Source organism: Sturnira hondurensis, unplaced genomic scaffold, assembly GCF_014824575.4.
Source record: "Sturnira hondurensis isolate 20B ecotype Veracruz unplaced genomic scaffold, ASM1482457v3 Scaffold0015475, whole genome shotgun sequence".
NCBI lineage: Eukaryota > Metazoa > Chordata > Mammalia > Chiroptera > Phyllostomidae > Sturnira > Sturnira hondurensis.
The window spans coordinates 621,250-639,272 of NW_028088106.1; the positions used below are offsets into that span (position 1 = coordinate 621,250).

Genomic DNA, 18,023 nt, shown 5'->3' on the forward strand with positions numbered 1-18,023 from the left:
GGTGCTCCTAGAAGAAGGCAAAACATTCCTGTATAGGGCCCACACATGAAGTACAATAGATATCCACTTCAGTAAGCAACGTCTCTCTCGAAAGGAGGAAAGGTAGTGTATGTAGTCCCATCAACATCTGAGACACTAACGTGTCAGAGTTTAACAAGCCAATCTTATCCCTTTTCAGTAAGCATGCCAAGCAGGAGCATTTTTCCAGAGTATAAAATTATAATAATAAAACCCCATGAAAAGTTGCTGTTTTTTATCATCACCATTTATGAAAATTCTAAGCAAGACCAACGATAAATACTCCTTCCTGCCAGAGGAGGCCTCTCCCAACCCCTGACCTCCTTGGTCTGTCATTGTCACATTTGGTGGACTTAAACTGAAGTGGAACACAATGCCATTATGATGCTGAGGCAGGGAGAGAGAGTGCCTCATACACTGCTTTTCTAGCCTAATAAGAGGACATTGTTAGTCCTCCAGTGTTACAGAATGGTGCCTGCAGTTACAGTAAATAAAAAAATAGATCAGAAAACTTTATGATAGATGGTTTCCCCCTAGTGATTTTCAATATTATGGGGATTGACCCATAATTGACCAACAATTGAAGGAGTTAGTGCAGGTTGGAGTGTTTAACAAACTCAGAGTGTCACCTGCTTAATGGTAAATCATCGTTACTATTTGGAAATTTAAATTTAACACTACTATCACCTATGCAAAGAATAGTACTTCAGAAAGCTAACTCTTAAACAGGTCAGAACCCTAATGTGTATCCGTTTATTTTACTTAGCAGGGGGGTTGAAAGGAGAAATGTAACACTGAAAAGCTTTTTGAAAGTGAGATGCAAATTACAACCATTTTATGAAATTGAAGCCCACGACCAATTGTTATAACACTTTAGTATATACAGATTTTGAGACCCTAAGTACTAGGAATCCAGATAATATAAATATGGGTTAATTAGAGGTCACACATGTTTTTAAAAAGTCTATTTTTAAAACAATTGCCTCCAAAACAAGTAAAGATAAAAGATTGGATTAAAATTTAATGTAACATTTAATCTTCTGAACTCTCTTAGCTACTTATTCTTATTACAAATCTACAAAACTTTCTACTTTTAAAACCTAATGCTTAAGCAAAATTGCACCAAATCTAGGTTGATTCTATGTCATTAGTTTCTGGGTCTAATTCTAATATATTCCAGGGAAAAATTAGATACACTCGAACAAAAGAAATATATTTTTGATTAAGAAAGCAATTCTAAAATACCCTTTAGTAGAACTGTTCCAAGCCTCCCAAATCCTTGCATACAGGCTCTTGAAAGTTGAGCCTCTTCTCTGCAGCCGGCACAATCCAGGCAGTGTCCTGTAATAAGATACAGCCTGCTAGTGTGTTCGCCGCTCCCTGTCTCCAGTAAAGCCAATGTTGTCCACAGTCAAAGTTTAAACCTCCTAAAGTGCCGGTGCATAATAAATACCATAAGCAGGGTTGTTGTGTTAGCAATTTCTGCACAAATCGTTTAGAAAGGTATTGATATTTGAAATAATGAGGAGTTATTGATAAATATATTCTCGAGGAATCAGAGGTAATCGAATTTAGTATCAAGTCTTTCACAAGGCAGCTGAGGAAAAGACTCATACACCAGTTTTAAAATTACTTTCTCTGATTTGAATGGCAGTGTGTTCAGGTAAATTGAGCCTGTACCAAAGTACTACAAAGGAAGTAAAATTTTTGCCAACCAGAAACCACTCAGTTTTAGAAAGATTTAGTAAACACACAATTTACCAATGGAAAGGTTGGCTGTAAGCTGCTGCTGTCCTTCCCACGCATTTCAAAGAATTGCCCATGTAATTATTTACTTCATTGAATGGAACACTACTTAAAGAACCTGTCAATCTTCTCTAAGAAAAAATAAAAAAGATGAGTGAGAGGGTAATGCAGCACATCAGAAACACTCCTGTCTGTGTATTTTGACTGAAGAATTTTAATTGAAATAAGCGGGTTGTTTTGTCTAATAGTCAATTAGCAACATCTTTGATGTATTTATCTGGAACAGGTTACTATGGGAGGTGCTGGGGCCAGGTGGACATGTAGGAATGAGCAGGGAATTAAATAGTATGCTTTAATTTTCATTATGATTTGTGTTCAGAAATGAAAAGTGCAGAATAATCCAGAAAGGTATTAAAACTTTTTAAAAATTTTTATTAATATTTATCTTTAAAAATAATTTTTAATTTTATCTTAAAAATAAATTTTATTTATTTATCTTTATAGGCGAAGGGAAGGAGAGAGGGAGAGGAATATCAATATTTAGTTGCTCTTGTGCATCCCCTGCCAGGAACTGGCCTGCAACCCAGGCATACGCCCTGACTGGGAATTTAACCGTGATTCTTTGGTTCACAGGCCCGCGCTCAGTCCTTTGAGCTACACCAGCCAGGCTAACACTAAATAAGTAAGCATTATGTAATATTTTATACCATGGATTCAACTTACAGTCACCGTTTACTGATAAGGAAATAGACACAAGTAACTTATTTAAGTCTGCAGAGACTTTGAGAGGTTATTTTTAAATGTATATTTAACATAGAATCTCACTGTTTAAAACACAGAAATGGCTTCCTCTTGCTTTTAAGATAAAAACCAAAATTCTCAAAAGACTTCTCATGGTTCCTCACCTACCCTTTTGTGCGAGCTTCATATTATTTCCTGTCCTCCCAGGGTCTATGAGCACCAGTCACGGCCACCAACCCGATACATGAGCCTGTGATGCTTTCCTCCTATTGCACCCAACGCAGCTCGTGCATTATTTTATTTAGAACTCACTTTATCACCTTTCCCTAGGAAGTCAGGGAATAGGGCAAAGACCTTCAGCTCAAGCTTTCCCAGCCACAAGGGCCTCTGCTCTAGGAATGTTAGTATAGCTGATTAACTGTTGTCCCACAGCCTGCTGAGGCCTGAGGCTAGGTCTGCATTTGAATTGGCAAATGTACCAGTAGGCAAGAGTGCCCCACAGGCACATATAAACATATTGTAGTTACTACCAGGGTTTGCATATACTTTTTACAAATTTTTATTTCTATTTTATGGTGAAATTCATCAGACGTGCTGTGTTTTATAACAGAATAAATTTAATTTTGGTTATAATGCATCCCATAGTCCTAAAATGGTGGATCCTTTTATTTGGTTTAACTGGAATAGAAGCTATACTCTGTCAGGTACTGCTATCCATTTTTAACTGGAACTATAATATTATCATTTGGAAACATGTTTACAGAAATTGTGTAAAAATGCATCAGGAAATCAGATAGCAATGTGAATTCAAGTTATTTCTTTGTAATTCTAAAACCAAAATACGTTGATTCATATAAAAACCTATGACTTTGTCACTACCTAGCTGGGTGACCTTGGGTAAATAACTTCATCTGCAGATGAGATTTCTGCAACTATAACATGAGGAATTGGAAAAAATCATCCCAAAGATGTTTTTCAGTTCTTTTTTAAAAAAATACTTATTTATTTTTAGAGAGAAGGGAAGAGAAGAGAGGGAGAGAAGCATCAATATGTGGTTGCCCCTCTCATGTCAACACCTGGGGACCTGGCCCAAAACCCAAACATGTGCCCTGATTGGGAAATAAACCACTGACCCTTTGGTGCACAGCCCGTACTCCGTCCACTGAGCCACACAAGCCGGGGTTCTTTTTCAGTTGTTTAAATTTTGTTTCTCTTTGTTTCTCTCCAAGGAATTTTAACTCTGAAAACTGCTGCCATTTCATATCCTACTTTCTTTGCAAAGGAGAGATTTTCAATTCCCAATGATGAAATGAATCTGCATACACACTTGTACTTCATTACACTAGAGTAACTATATTTAGGGAAATTTTTTTTTCTTCTTTGAAACTCTCCCAAGGGAAACAAATTTACTTGCATTATGAAAGACATCAGGATCCTTTTATTTGGGTACTTAGCATTTACCCATAGATCCTGTTGTGTGGTTTCAGATTTTAAAATCTAGTAGGATTTCATTAACAAGCAGTAGCAATTTCTCTGTAATATGTGAAAAGTGCATGCATCATAGTCACATGCATGGTTCTCAACATTTCAGCACATTGGACACCCCTCATCAGTAGATGTTTATGAGGCCTTGGGGTTTAAGTACCTTTATTTATTAGTGACATCGCAAAATAGACCCATGAAAATGTTTTTAAACTCTTAAACAATCATACCTTTGCACAATGGCAGATTCTACTCTGTAGTTGAATTCTAGGTATTCAAAATATTTTGGAAAATAAGACAGCTTTGTGGCTTTTCTGAATTCTATCTTCTGTCTTACGTTTTGTTCACACAGATTTTTGTGAGTATGACTTCTCACCATGTGACTTATCTTTTTACTGCCATAGTGCTATTCGTGAACAATTCTTAACTGCAGTGCGATTAAATTTACTAAAGATTTTGCATTATGGTTAGTGTTTTTTGGTAGCTTGTTTGAGAAATTATTTCTAATACTAAGGATATATTTACTATTTTTCTGTAGGTATATGATGTATACACTTTTGTATGCATATTTTAAACCTATTAGTATTGATAAACTCTTATTAAATATTTATTCAACTATAGTTTCTTTCAGATTTCCTGCCTAATAACATCATTGTCAAATAATCACAGACTTGTTTCTTTCTTTCTGCTCATATATTGTTAAACAGTTTTTTCACCTTACTATGATGGATAAGGAATTTTGAATAAAACTTAAGTGCTTTTGGTAAAAGGAGAGACCCTATTTTGTTTATGCCTTTATAGAGAATACTTTTCAAAGATTCTTCATCAAATATGATTACTACAGTAACTTTACATTAGTTACATCAGTGTATAGAAATGCCATCCTATTTCTCCTTTGCTTTTATTAAAATCAAAGATAGATATAGAATTGTAGCCATTGTTTTTTCTCTTTTTAAATGATCATAGCTACCCTCTTTTGATGCATTAATGTAGTAAAATATATTAATTTATTTTAATGTTAAGCAATCCTTGTATTCCTTGGGTAAACCAACATGGCCCTAATTTTATGCATTAATTAATTGGTTGGGGTATATTTTATTTAGGATTTGTACATCATTATGAGTACATGAGTAACCTTGTTCTGTAACACTTTTCCTTCAAAATAGTGTGTATTCTATAGTTGTTCAGTGGAATACTTAATAGATTCACATGATATCAAATTTAATATTGTGCTATTCAAATAATCTATATCCTTACTATGATTTTGTTAGCTTTATCTATTAATTATTTAAAGAGTTATGTTAATGTATACCAATAAAATGGTAGATTTCTACATTTTTCCATATTTTGCAATTTTATTTTACATATAAGGACTATAATGTAGATGCATGAAAATTTTGACATTCCTGGTGAACTTTCAGCATTTTGTAGTAATAATAATGCTTGTTTGGGGGTTCATTGTCCATTTTGTCTAGACTTATGTAGAAATACTTGCATGCTTATTATCTGTCTGATTATGTATTTTTTCATCATTTTCCTCTCAACATTTTCTTTTTCATTCTGATAATTTCAACACATCTCCTGTTAACAGCATAGTCTGCTTTTATAAAATCTATTTGGATCATCTTTGTCACCAATTGAATTAACTTTCAACTTGTATTTATTGTACTGAGAAATCTAGATTTATTCTTCCATCTTATTGTGTGCCTATTGGATTTGAACCTTTTATATACTATATTTTATACCCTACTATATATTTTCACAATGCATTTATTTCTATTTGGATAAAAATTATTCAATCAATTTCTGTAACTTTAATAGTCATCTTCAAAATTTTAAATCCTTAACTTGCCAATATCAAAATTTAATGTGTGTATTTTAAGTCCTTTATAAGTAACATTTTAAGTTCTCTATTACTTATAAAGAACTTAAAATACTAACTACTTCAACTCTTTTATCTTTTACAAGATAAGTGTTTGGACAAATATTTTAGTTTTATTTTTTATAATCTTATAATATGTTATTATTTGTTTGTAAAATTATATTCAATACTAATTAGATGTCAGTTGTACTTAGTGAGCATTTTCCTTATTTTTCTTGTCTTAAAATGTCTTTATTTTCCCTTTGTTCATGAAATATTTAGGTTGATGATAATATTTACAATGAAGATACTACTTTACTCTTTCATTTACAATGTACAGAAATTATGTCTTGTCATTTCCTTATAGGTGGAATTATCATAGTTACTAGTTTTCCTAGGATAATTCCAGTCTATTTCAATTGCCATGAAGTAATAATTGGCACTCTTTTATTCTGAAAATTGCTTGTTTGAACAATAAATTCTGTGCTCTTTCCACTTAATCTGATTTTTCTTAAATTCTTTAAAGAATTTTTTAGGTAATATCTTTTTATGTGGTTGGTCCTGCAGTTTCAATATAATGTGTATAATGTGCCTAAGAGTGAATGTTTTTATATTTATCCTCTCCCTCTCCCTGTTCTTGAACTTCCTGATTCTGTGGATTTGTGTATTTTATGAGTTGTGAAAATATTTCAGTCATTATCTTTTCTAATATTACTCCACCCCATTCTCTGTTTCTTCTTCTAGTAATTCAGTTAGCTTTCCCATCATTACTCTAACCATTGCTCTTAAGAGTTTTTCATATTTTCCACTTCTTTCTCTTTTCTGTCTGTATTTGATATAATTCCTATAGGTTTATTTTCTAGTTTACTAATTTTCTTATCAACATAAATCTACCATAATATAGCAACACCACAATTTTTCATTTCTAAAAATTCTATATATTTTTCAAATATGCTGTTATTTTATAGTTAATTGCTTTCTACTCATTTTATATCATTTTTATTTTATTTTATTTTCACCAGACAATATTAATCTCAAGCCTACCTTTATAGCTCTGATTCTCCTATTTTTTTTTCTGCTGACAGCTGGTGACTTATTTTATATGAGTTCAGTGATTGATTGATGCTTTTGCATATGAGATCATTTTACTAATAAATTTATCTATGGGAGTTCTTTGAGGTCTGGGTTGACGAGATTAGTCCAGACAGGATTTTCAGAACCTTCCACCAAGGCAATTACAAGTTAGAACTACTTCAAATTCTTGGCTTGTTTTTTTTTCTGTTGTTGTTTGTTTTGTTTTACTTTATTTTATTTTTTAAGACCCTGTTAGGATATACAGGCTACAAAACCATGTCAGGGTAAGATAGTGTTTATGAATTTTCACCAGCTATTCTGTTCTCAGTGTCCTTGCAGTTGGAATCTATTTTTAGTTCATGCTTCATACTCATTATGTAGGCTTTGTGTGTCATTATATCAGGGGAATAAAATTGTCTCTTTTTATAGGACTCTGGTTTTGGCTTTTGACCTCTATTTCCAGGAAACCTTTAAAATCAAAGTCAGCTTCACCTTATATTTAGCAAATAGTCATAAAGTGTATCTGTGATGTAATGTTCCCTTTAATTCTGTAATATTCTGCATTCCTTAGTCTTTGGCCTCAAACTATTCCTTACTATCATAATCAGTTCTAATTTTTAATATTTTCAATATAGTCATTTTTTAAAGTTTAGGTTCTCTTTGACTTTTTAAAATTATTTTATTGTTTTTCAACTATAGTTGTCTGCATTTTCCTCCCACCATTTCACCCCACTCCAGCCAAACCCACCACCTTCCCTTTCTTCCACCCTCTCCCTTGGTTTTGTCCATGTGTCCTTTATAGTAGTTCTTGAAAACCATTCTCCTCATTGTCCCCTTTCCCCTGCACTCTGGCTATTGTTAAATTGTTCTTAATTTTAATGTCTCTGGTTATATTTTCTTTGTTTTTTTCTTTTGTTGATTATGTTCCAGTTAAAGGTGAGATCATATGATATTTGTCCCTCACCACCTGACTTATTTTACTTAGCATAATGCTCTTCAGTTCCATCTATGCTGTCTCAAAGGGTAGGAGCTCCTTCTTCCTCTCTGCTGTGTAGTATTCCATTGTGTAAATGTACCATGGGTTTTTTTTTATCCACTCATTTACTGATGAACATTTAGGTTGCTTCTAGAACTCGGCTATTATAATTTGTGCTGCTATGAACATTGGGATGCATAGGTTCTTTTGAATTGGTGTATCAAGGCTCTTAGGACAAAATCCAGCAGTGGAATAGCTGGGTCAAAAAGCAGTTCCATTTTTAGTTTTCTGAGGAAATTACATACTGTTTTTCATAGTGGCTGCACCAGTCTGCATTCCCACCAAAAGTGCACTAGGGTTCCCTTTCACCACATCCTCTTCAACACTTGTTTGTTGATTTGTTCATGATGGCCATTCTGACTGGTGTGAAGTGGTATCTTATTGTGGTTTTAATTTGCATCTCTCTGATAGCTAGTGATGTTGAGCATCTTTCATAGGTCTCTGGGCTCTCTATATGTCCTTCTTGGAGAAGTGTCTGTTCAAATCTTTTGCCCATTTTTTTTTTGTCTTCCTGGAGTGGAGTCGTGTGAGTTCTTTATATATTTTGGAGGTCAAACCCTTGTCTGAGGTATCATTGACAAATATGTTTTCCCATATAGTTGATTCTATTTTCATTTTAATGCTGTTTTCTTTAGCCATGCAGAAGCTTTTTAATTTGATGAGGTCCCATTTGTTTATTCTTTCCTTTATGTTCCTTGCTTGAGGGAATATATCAGTGAACATGTTGCTGTATGGAATGTCTGAGATTTTCCTGCTAATGTTTTTCTCTAGGACTTTTATGGTATAATTACTTATATTTAAGTCTTTTATCCACCTTGAGTTTATTTTTGTGTATGGTTTAAGTTGGTGCTCGAGTTTCATTTATTTACATGTAGCTGTCCATATCTCCCAAACACCATTTGTTGAAGAGGCTATCTTTACTCCATTTTATGTTGTTGTCCCCTTTGTCAAATATTAATTGATGATAAAGATTTGGGTTTATTTCTGGGCTCTCTGTTCTGTTCCGTTGGTCTATGTGTCTGTTCTTATGCCAGTATCAAGTTGTTTAGATTAAGGTGGCCTTATAATACAGTTCAATATAAAAAATTGTGATCCCCTCTACTTTGTTCTTCTTTCTCAAAATTGCTGTTCCCATTTGGGGTTGTTAATGGTTCCATATAAATTTTTGTAATGTTCATTCTATATCTGTGAAATATGTCATTGGTACTTTAATAAGGATTGCATTTAATCTATAAATTGCTTTGGGTAATGTGGACATTTTGATGATGTTAATTCTTTTAATCCATGAGCATGGTACATGCTCCCATTTGTTTGTGTCTTCCTTAATTTATTTTTATTGTTGTTAGTTTTCTAAGTACAGATCTTTTCCCTCCTTGGCTATTATTCCTAGGTGCTTTATTTTTCTTGTTGCTATACCAATGGGATATTTTTCCTGATTTCTGTTTCTGATATTTCATTGTTGGTGTACAAAAATGCCTTTGATTTCTGCATATTGACTTTGTATCCTGCTGTTTCACCAAATTCATTTATTAGGTTGAGTGGTTTTTGAGCGGAGTCTATAGGATTTTCTGTGTACACTATCATGTCATCTGTGAACAATGACAGTTTTACTTCCTCCTTTCCAATTTGGATGCCTTTTATTTCTTTTTCTTGTCTGATTGCTGTAGCTAGGACTTCCAATACCATGTTGAACAGGAGTGGTGAAAGTGAGCATCCTTGTCTTGTTTTTGATCTTAATGGGAAAGCTCTAAGTTTCTGCCCGTTGAGTATGATGTTGGCTGTAGATCTCTCATATATGGCCCTTATTATGTCGAGGAATTCTCCCTCTATTCCCACTTTGTTAAGTGTTTTTATCATAAATGGATGCTGTACCTTATCAAATGCTTTTTCTGTGTCTATTGATATGATCATGTAATTTTGTCTTTTGTTTTGTTTATGTGATATATTATGTTTATTGATTTGTGAATACTGTATAATCCCTGAATCCCTGGAATGAATCCCACTTGTTCTTGGTGTATGATCTATTTAATGTATTGTTGGATGCGATTTGCCAATATTTTGTTGAGGAATTTAGCATCTAGTCTCATCAGTGATATGGACCTAAAGTTTTCTTTCTTTGTTATGTCTTTATCTGGTTTTGGGTTTAGGATGATGCTGAATTCATAAAAAAGAGTTTGGGAGTCTTCCATTTTCTTGATTTTTTTGGAATAATCTGTTAAGGATGGGGGTTAGCTCTTCCTAAAATGCTTTGTAAATTCTGTGAAACCGTCTGGTTCAGGGCTTTTGTGTTTCCGACGCTTTTTGATTACTGCTTCAATTTTGTCAGCTGTTATTATTCTGTCCAGGCTTTCTGCTTCTTCTTCATTGAGTTTTGGAATATTATATTTTTCTAGAAATTGTCCATTTCACCTAGGTTTTCAAATTTCTTGGTATATAGTTCTTTGTTCTAATTTCTTACACTCCTTTGTATTTCTGTAGGGACTCCAGTGTCATCCATTTTCAGGGGTAATTGATTTGGCAGGTGAGTTGATACACACTCCTTAGTGGATTCCAACTTCTATGGACACCATCTTTGTCTTCGATTTTTTAAAAAGATGCAGTGCTAAATGTGTTATACCCAATTGTGGTAGGAAGTTTAATTTTCCAAAGATAATTATACTTAACAATTAGGGTATTTTAAATTTAGGCATTTTAAGTATATTGAGAACTCTAATTTCTCTTTTTTAAAATTTTCCTTAAAAGTTATATATAAGTATTTGGATCTAGTTAATAAGATAATAAAATCATTACCTAGGAATTCCTAAATAAAGGTATTATAAGTAATATATGTGACATAGATAGCAAATTACTTTGATTTTGAAAAAATACTGTAATAAAGTATATTCATATTAAATATTCTGATAGGATTTTATGATACCCAGAGTCATTCTATAATTCTACCTACTATTGATGAATAGAAAAATAATAGTGAATTAGGTGTTAAATAAATAGAAAATGAAAGGTCAAGTTTGCTAGCCATACATTATAAGTCAAAATAGAGACAATGCATTATTCATAAATAATTTATGGCCATAGTGATTTAAAAATGTAAAAAAAGCTATCATTTTGTATAGATTTGCTTCCTAACAGATATTAATTCATATATTTGTTTTAGGGAAATTGGCATATTTTTAAAATAAATTTATTTTAAGAAACTAACCAAAGGTAGATAAAAATTTGTGAAAGTTACTTGAGCCATAAAAATATTCTAAGATGATCATGAGTTAAAAATTTATATCAAGGTTTATCTGAAGTTATATTACTTTTGAGTTTTGTAGTTAATATTTTACAATAACCAATACTTATAATATAATTTGAAATTTGTTTTCCTCTTAAAAAATATACTTATACAAGCATAATGTGACTCTTCTAAGAAATGTATTATGAAAAAGTCTGAGTATGTTTTAAAGTCTGATGAAAAATGTAAAATTGCAGGCTTCCATGGATTAAGGAAGAAGATGCAAATATTCAGGGGCCCTTAAGTTATCACTTTGCTTCTCATGATGATAAAATAATATTCTTTGCTTGCATTATAGTGCTTTACAGTTGCAAATAATTCTCTGTCATTTCTTAAAATGCCCTATTTTTCAAACTAAAATATTCTATTTAATGCCTTTAATGTTTAAAAACCAGCTATGGCTTTCTTACAAAAAATTAGGAAGATGTGATAAACTCATGACTTACAAAGTACTAGATACATGCCTAAATCTTAGTTTTAATTTTAAAATTCACTTAAAGTGTAAATTGAGGCTGTCTTTTTGATCACTTTTAGATTCAAAGAAATTGTATGAATGTGATTTTTCTTTCTGCTGCTGGCTAAATTGTTTTCTATCCAGTCCTATTTGCTGCCAGTTATCTTCCCAAGGCCAAAGCTGATACCATCACTTTACTTCTCAAATACCTGTTAAATCTCTATTGCTTCCAGGAAAAAAAAAAAGAAATGTTGTAGATTGATAAATGATTCAACCTATATCTCCATATCTTTTTTACTTTGTTTACATCGCTGTCCATCACTAGGCATCATGTACTGTTGCCCTACTAATCTTTTCAAAGATATTTTTCAAAACCCCATTCATTTTGAAGTCAGGGTGTTTTTTTTCACAAAGTTCCTCTTTTAAAAAAATAGGTATTTTTAAAGTTAAATTCAAATTTCAACTTTTTAATCAAGAATTCAGCCACATAAATATGTCCATGGTGTGCACTTAATGAATGAAAGTTTTTTTAAAGCCTTTCTTTTTATAAAGTATCAGTATAGAAACATTTTAGTCATTGTAATTTTGAAGTGAATTCAAGAATCAAAAGAGAAACCTTTACATGATTACTTAGTTAACTTTCCTTTAGTGCCAAACTGAACTGATGGTGGGAATCTAAACAGAGTTCTCTCTCCCTTTCCTGAGTAAAATTCCACCTACTCTTTGGGATTTACCTCAGACACCAAAAGAAAATCTTTTCTTCTTTCCAACCTCCTGCCATTTGAACTGATTTCTCTACCACCCCTTTTTGAAATACAAAAGCACTTCCTTTTTTCCTAGCTCTTTGTGGTATGATCATTCATGGGATTGTCTAGTTCCTCCACCCCTCACCACACGCACACTATTAGATTGTAGACTTATATATCCTGAGATGTGTATCTTCTCAGTTGTCTTAATATCAGCCCAAGCTCCCATTGTGCAGAGTCTATAATAATATTTTCTGATTAGTATGTAAGAAAATATACTTTAAATTTACCATAGCAATTATTAGAGTTCTCTAGACTTTGAAAAAATCCTACAGTGTATATGTATTTTTTCCATTGTCATGCAATAGCACATATGTGTTGGGGTGTGTTTCTGTGTATTGGTTACATAAGCTCTGGGGAGAAAAATAACAGCATGTTTAACATCTCATAGGTGTGGAAGAGCTTGTGGCCTCTATAAAGCTGAAAGTAATAGTTTTCCTTTTAATAATAGGCAGTTACATTTAATGTAAAGTATATAAAAAATCCAAAATATCAAAATATAAGGAGGAAAAGTGAATAGAGACTATGCCTTAATAAGTGTGATAACATTTGGTAAGTCAGTTTCTGTATCTATAAAATGAGGATTTGGCTTTAAAAATTCTACAAATTTGCTTTTAAAATGCCATGAGTTTAAATTCATTACATAAGGAATACCTCTCCTTATGTATAGCTAAATTGGTCCAAATCCCATACCAACAGTATGAGTTAATCGAAGACCAGAATAACCATGCATCTTGTCTGCTCATCCACTGCACTGATTGGTGTGCATTTTGAAGGATCAATTTTCACAAATGACTGATATTTGGACTATTACCACTGAGCTTTCCACTGCATGGATCAATCAAGCAGTTCACTAATAGTTCCTGCATGTCTTGAAAATTGAGTACCTCCAAAGTCCCCACGGAGTAACTTACTTGGCAGACTCTTATCCAATAATTATGGCATTTAGGACAGATAGATGTATTCTGTTCTGTAATAAGTCTCTCCTGCTGACTTAAAATGTCAAGTTTTGTTTTTACAAATGTTAAAATTAAACTAAGGGGAATATGGTCATTATAATGATGCAGCTCTAGTACTTAAAATCATTAATATCTTTTATAGATGAACTGGTTCTAACATTACATAGATTAATAGTTAAACGTCCCAAGACATTAACATAGGCCAGAGTTTCAGTGTTTTACATTCTTAGAGATTTTAAAATCTAAAATGTGGTGGCTTAAGTGTGCCAGAATGTACCACATGTTCCTGAAAATGATGTGGGCACTTTGCATAGCTCTTTTAGGCTGTGAGTAAATGAAAAAGTTAAGCCTGCACTTTCCACAGTCACTACGTCTGTGAGTAGTGGGTCCTCACAGTATTTTGAAAGCTAACCTGGGTTGTTTATATTGTAACAACAGTTATTTTTGTTTTCAGCTCTGGGCCACCCTGGCCTGATTTTATGAGCCTGGGAATTGAAGAAAATATTTTCCTGTAAAACAGAAAATCTATGTGAATCATATATGTAAGGGCAATTAAGAAAATCAATACCTCAAATATGAATTCTATATTTAAAAATCAAGCAGTTTTAAATATAGCTTTATGTGAATATTATGTATGTCATTGATTTTTGCATTGTGACATCAAATAAAACTTGATGAAAACCTTGAAAGGTAGACTGCTTCTGAGTAACATTGGTGAGATTTTGTTTGCATGCATTGTGTATATATTATTGAAGTTATTTTCTCAAGAGTCATAGTACATCAAAGTGGAGATGTGTCTAGTGTTTGGCATTTTTTGAAAATGACCTTTATTTAGTCTTAATCTTGACACTATTTGTTGATACGTGAGTAAATATTTGGTAAAGAATAAGTCTTCTAAGCCTCTTCTTGAATATATATTTTCAAATGCTGGACAATTTTGGAGAATTTTGACATGTGGCTTAACAGAAATCTAGATTAGGCAAAAATAAAGCAAACTACACACACTCTAAAACAACTTTCTATTTAAAACAGCCCACTGAAAATGCTCTCTTATTCTCTCTTAGTAAGATACCCTTGGCAGGTTAACAATGTGGTATCAGGGACATTTCAGGCCTATGCCAGCCCAAGCAAATATAGGCCTATAACCAAGTTAAAGCACAGTCAAACCTGACATAACTTTTGGTTCTGGATCAAAAATCTCTGAGGCCCAAGATAGTGGACTTACTTATCACAGTGATATCTCCCTTCCTCTTTCCTTTAATTTTTATATCTTAATTTTGATTCAACTTCAAAGTGTAAATTCAGTCATATGACACTGCAAGATTTTCTGTTTTTATTATGGAAGTTTGGAGACATTGTCTTATAGCCATATCTAGAAATAGGTATGAAGCCCTGACAGGTATGGCTCAGTGGTTGGGTGCTGTCCTGTAAAGCGAAAGATAGAAACAGATACAAGCTCTGGGTCATATAATTCTGCCATCAGATATCACTGTGGTTATTCAGAAAGTCTGCTTTTAGATATGAACAACATGAAAGCTGTACATGATACTTGTAAATTATTTTCAAATTAATTTATTAAAGGATAATATAAGCATGTAAAAACTGTAAAATATACATGTTTAGGCAATAACATTTGTTGCTTCAAAGATTTGATTATTGTTAATACCCACAAGCCCAAATAGTGTTCTAAAGGTTCTTTCTTATGTGTTTCAATGATGTAATATTATTTTAAAATACTTGCATATACCCTCTTTTCACGCAACTTATAATACCAAGATTATATGACTAAAATAAATAAAGTACTTTATAACAACCTCATTTCTACATGAGGAGAAAGGGAGTGTATATTAAAGACTTTGAAAATAGTAGTGTCTAAAATTGATTCAAATGTCATTCTTTTCCTGAATTTTGTGATGGAGAAAATATCATCTAGTGGCAGGTCACAGAGTACATCTGGCCTCCTGAATTGGAAGTCACTTACTTCTTCCTGTAATACAGATTTCCCCACTACCACCTTTGAGGAGAATGGAGGATAGCATGGGTCCTTTGAAGCCAGCTGAATTTAGGCAGGTGTGAACAGGAAGGGGAGGGAAAATTACCTAAAAGACACACTGCAGCAAATCAACAACTTTAGAATGTAAAAGCGTCTTTTTATAGAGCTAAGCTTAAGATTCAGTTTCACTAGTACTGTTCAAGACAAGATCTGACTATCATCGAGATCATATCTTGGGAAGAAGGATGAGGGGAAGTAGGTGCCACAAATATTGGTAGCAAGCAGAACTCAAGAAAGATTTGCGATTTCATGTCAGTCCTTTCAGGCAAGTATAGAAAAGACTCATGCTAACAATAGCATGAACAGACCACTATATATATATTTTCAGAGCTCTTGGTTGCAACAACAGAAAATTATTCTAGTTAACTAAAGAAGAGAAGGAATTTATTGGAAGGATAGCACAGAAATTAACTGGAGGTGGGAAAAGCAAATTTAAAAAAAAACTAAGAGGAACACATCACTGGTTAGGATACCACTACTGGACACATACCACTCAAGAGTAGCAAAATCATTAAATGTCTACCATACAATAAAGTATGTATTATCTGCTGACCAAAATATCTGCTGTCCATTATCTGGACAGTTTTTTCTCTAAAGAATCAAAGACTCATTTAAAAGATGGAGAGAAATATGCAGAGACAAAATTTTATAAAATATGCCTTCCTTTTTAAAAATTCAAAACTTTTGTTAGTGTAGAATAAGAGATAGAGAGAATGTTTCTGAAAATTGTTGTTTTAGTGGAGACTTCTCAAAATTCAGGGTATTTTCCCATGGATCATGTGATGATGACCGTTTACAGTAATTTTGCTGTCAAACTGGTATATGATTTGACAGATTATATAAATGAGTTCTAACTTTTCTTGTAAATGTATTATATTCTAAATGTTTTTAGCAATCACTCAATTGCTATTTATTGAATATATAGCATATTTAAAGTACTATGTAGAAACACTACCTCTAAGGGGCATATGAGTTAGTCAAAGAGGCAAAAGATACTATCCCAAATTAGTAAATAACAAACTAATCAACTCTCTAAATGGAGTCTTGAAAAATGTGAGCCCTATTTTGAACCAACATTGCATAATGAATACATGTATTTTATTACTGCTATAGTACAGGATTTTGAGAAAAAGTTCATGTTGTTAGGAGCATCATTATATGGACTTAAATTCTTTTTATAGAACAAGGTAAATATGTAATTCACTGCACAGAAAAGATTTAGCAGAAGATGAAATTTTATTATCAAAAGAATACATATTATGAGTCTCACAACTTATATATACTTAAATTATTTACAAAATAAAGAATAGTATGTAAATGTGGATTCAAAGTAGGATTCCAATGTGGGTTATTAAATCAACCCTTAAGGCATTTGCTTAAGGATTATATGAACTATGTAGAATGTTGGTTGTGTGGACTGTGTAATAGGTGGGAATTGCTGAAAGTTAAGAGATGAAGCTGGTTTTGGATTTTGATTATTTGCATTGTTTATTTTTTAGAGTTTGCAGGTCTGAAATCTTATAAATAGTTACAATTGACTATGTAGCTGTTATAATTCTGCTCAGGGATACAATAGAAAAAGAGTTAAACCTTCAACCTCAGGAAAAAGAATATGCATACATTCGGCAAGTCACAAAACCCAAAGCTGTGGAGACATTTGTTAAAAAAACAGTAACTTCACTTACTTCTATTGCTGGGCACCTATAGCTACCTAGTTTCTGACCACAAGGATCAGTAGCATTAAAAAACTTTTTTTTTTTCTTACTGGCTCTTTTTTTATTTTTTATTGTTCAAAGAAAGTTGTCTCCATTTTTCCACCACCACTTTTCCCCACCTCACCCACTCCCACCTCTCACTCTCTATCCTTCTTCCCCTTCAGCTTTGTCCACGGGTACTTTATACAGATTACTTTGTGACCCAATCACTTCTCAGCCTTTTGTCTAAGGTCAAGTGTAGTATCTGTTCTTATCATTTTTAAAAATAATTTTAAAGCAATTTACACTTTAACATTTCATGTATTTATTTTTAAATGCTTTTAGGGGTAACATTTAATGTGACAAAGAAGAAAAATTATTCAGATGTTGACTTTTGTATATCAAGATGACATCAGTCATTAAAAAAGAATGAGCAAAATATTGTACTTGTTAATAATTTCCACTTAATGCCTACTATATATGAAACCCTCTAAAGCTTTTCTCATTTTTTCATAAATCCTTTCCATTTTACTTTCAGATAGAAGCTATTTTTCTGCAATTGAGACTTAAATATGTTAAGTAGTTTGCCAAGGTTACATTACATATAAATAGAGGGCCAACATTTATATTCAAGAAGTCCAAAGTCTATACTCTTTGCACTTGGTTTTGCAGAGACTGCAAATGACCCAATAGGTTGCCTTGTCCATCAGAGCCAGAAATTGCTTCCAGGGGCATGTCTCTATCAGCTGTGCGAAGTCAATCCCTATGTGATATCTGTGCCATTAAAAGAAATATTGAGGAGCTCAGATCTTCCTGAGCCCA

At 32.8% G+C, this 18,023-nt stretch overlaps 1 pseudogene; it reads left to right on the forward strand.

The window, feature by feature from the left end:
• The first annotated feature begins 17,427 nt into the window (after nucleotides 1–17,427).
• Nucleotides 17,428–17,519, forward strand: LOC118999799 (uncharacterized; annotated as a pseudogene).
• Nucleotides 17,520–18,023: the final 504 nt, after the last annotated feature.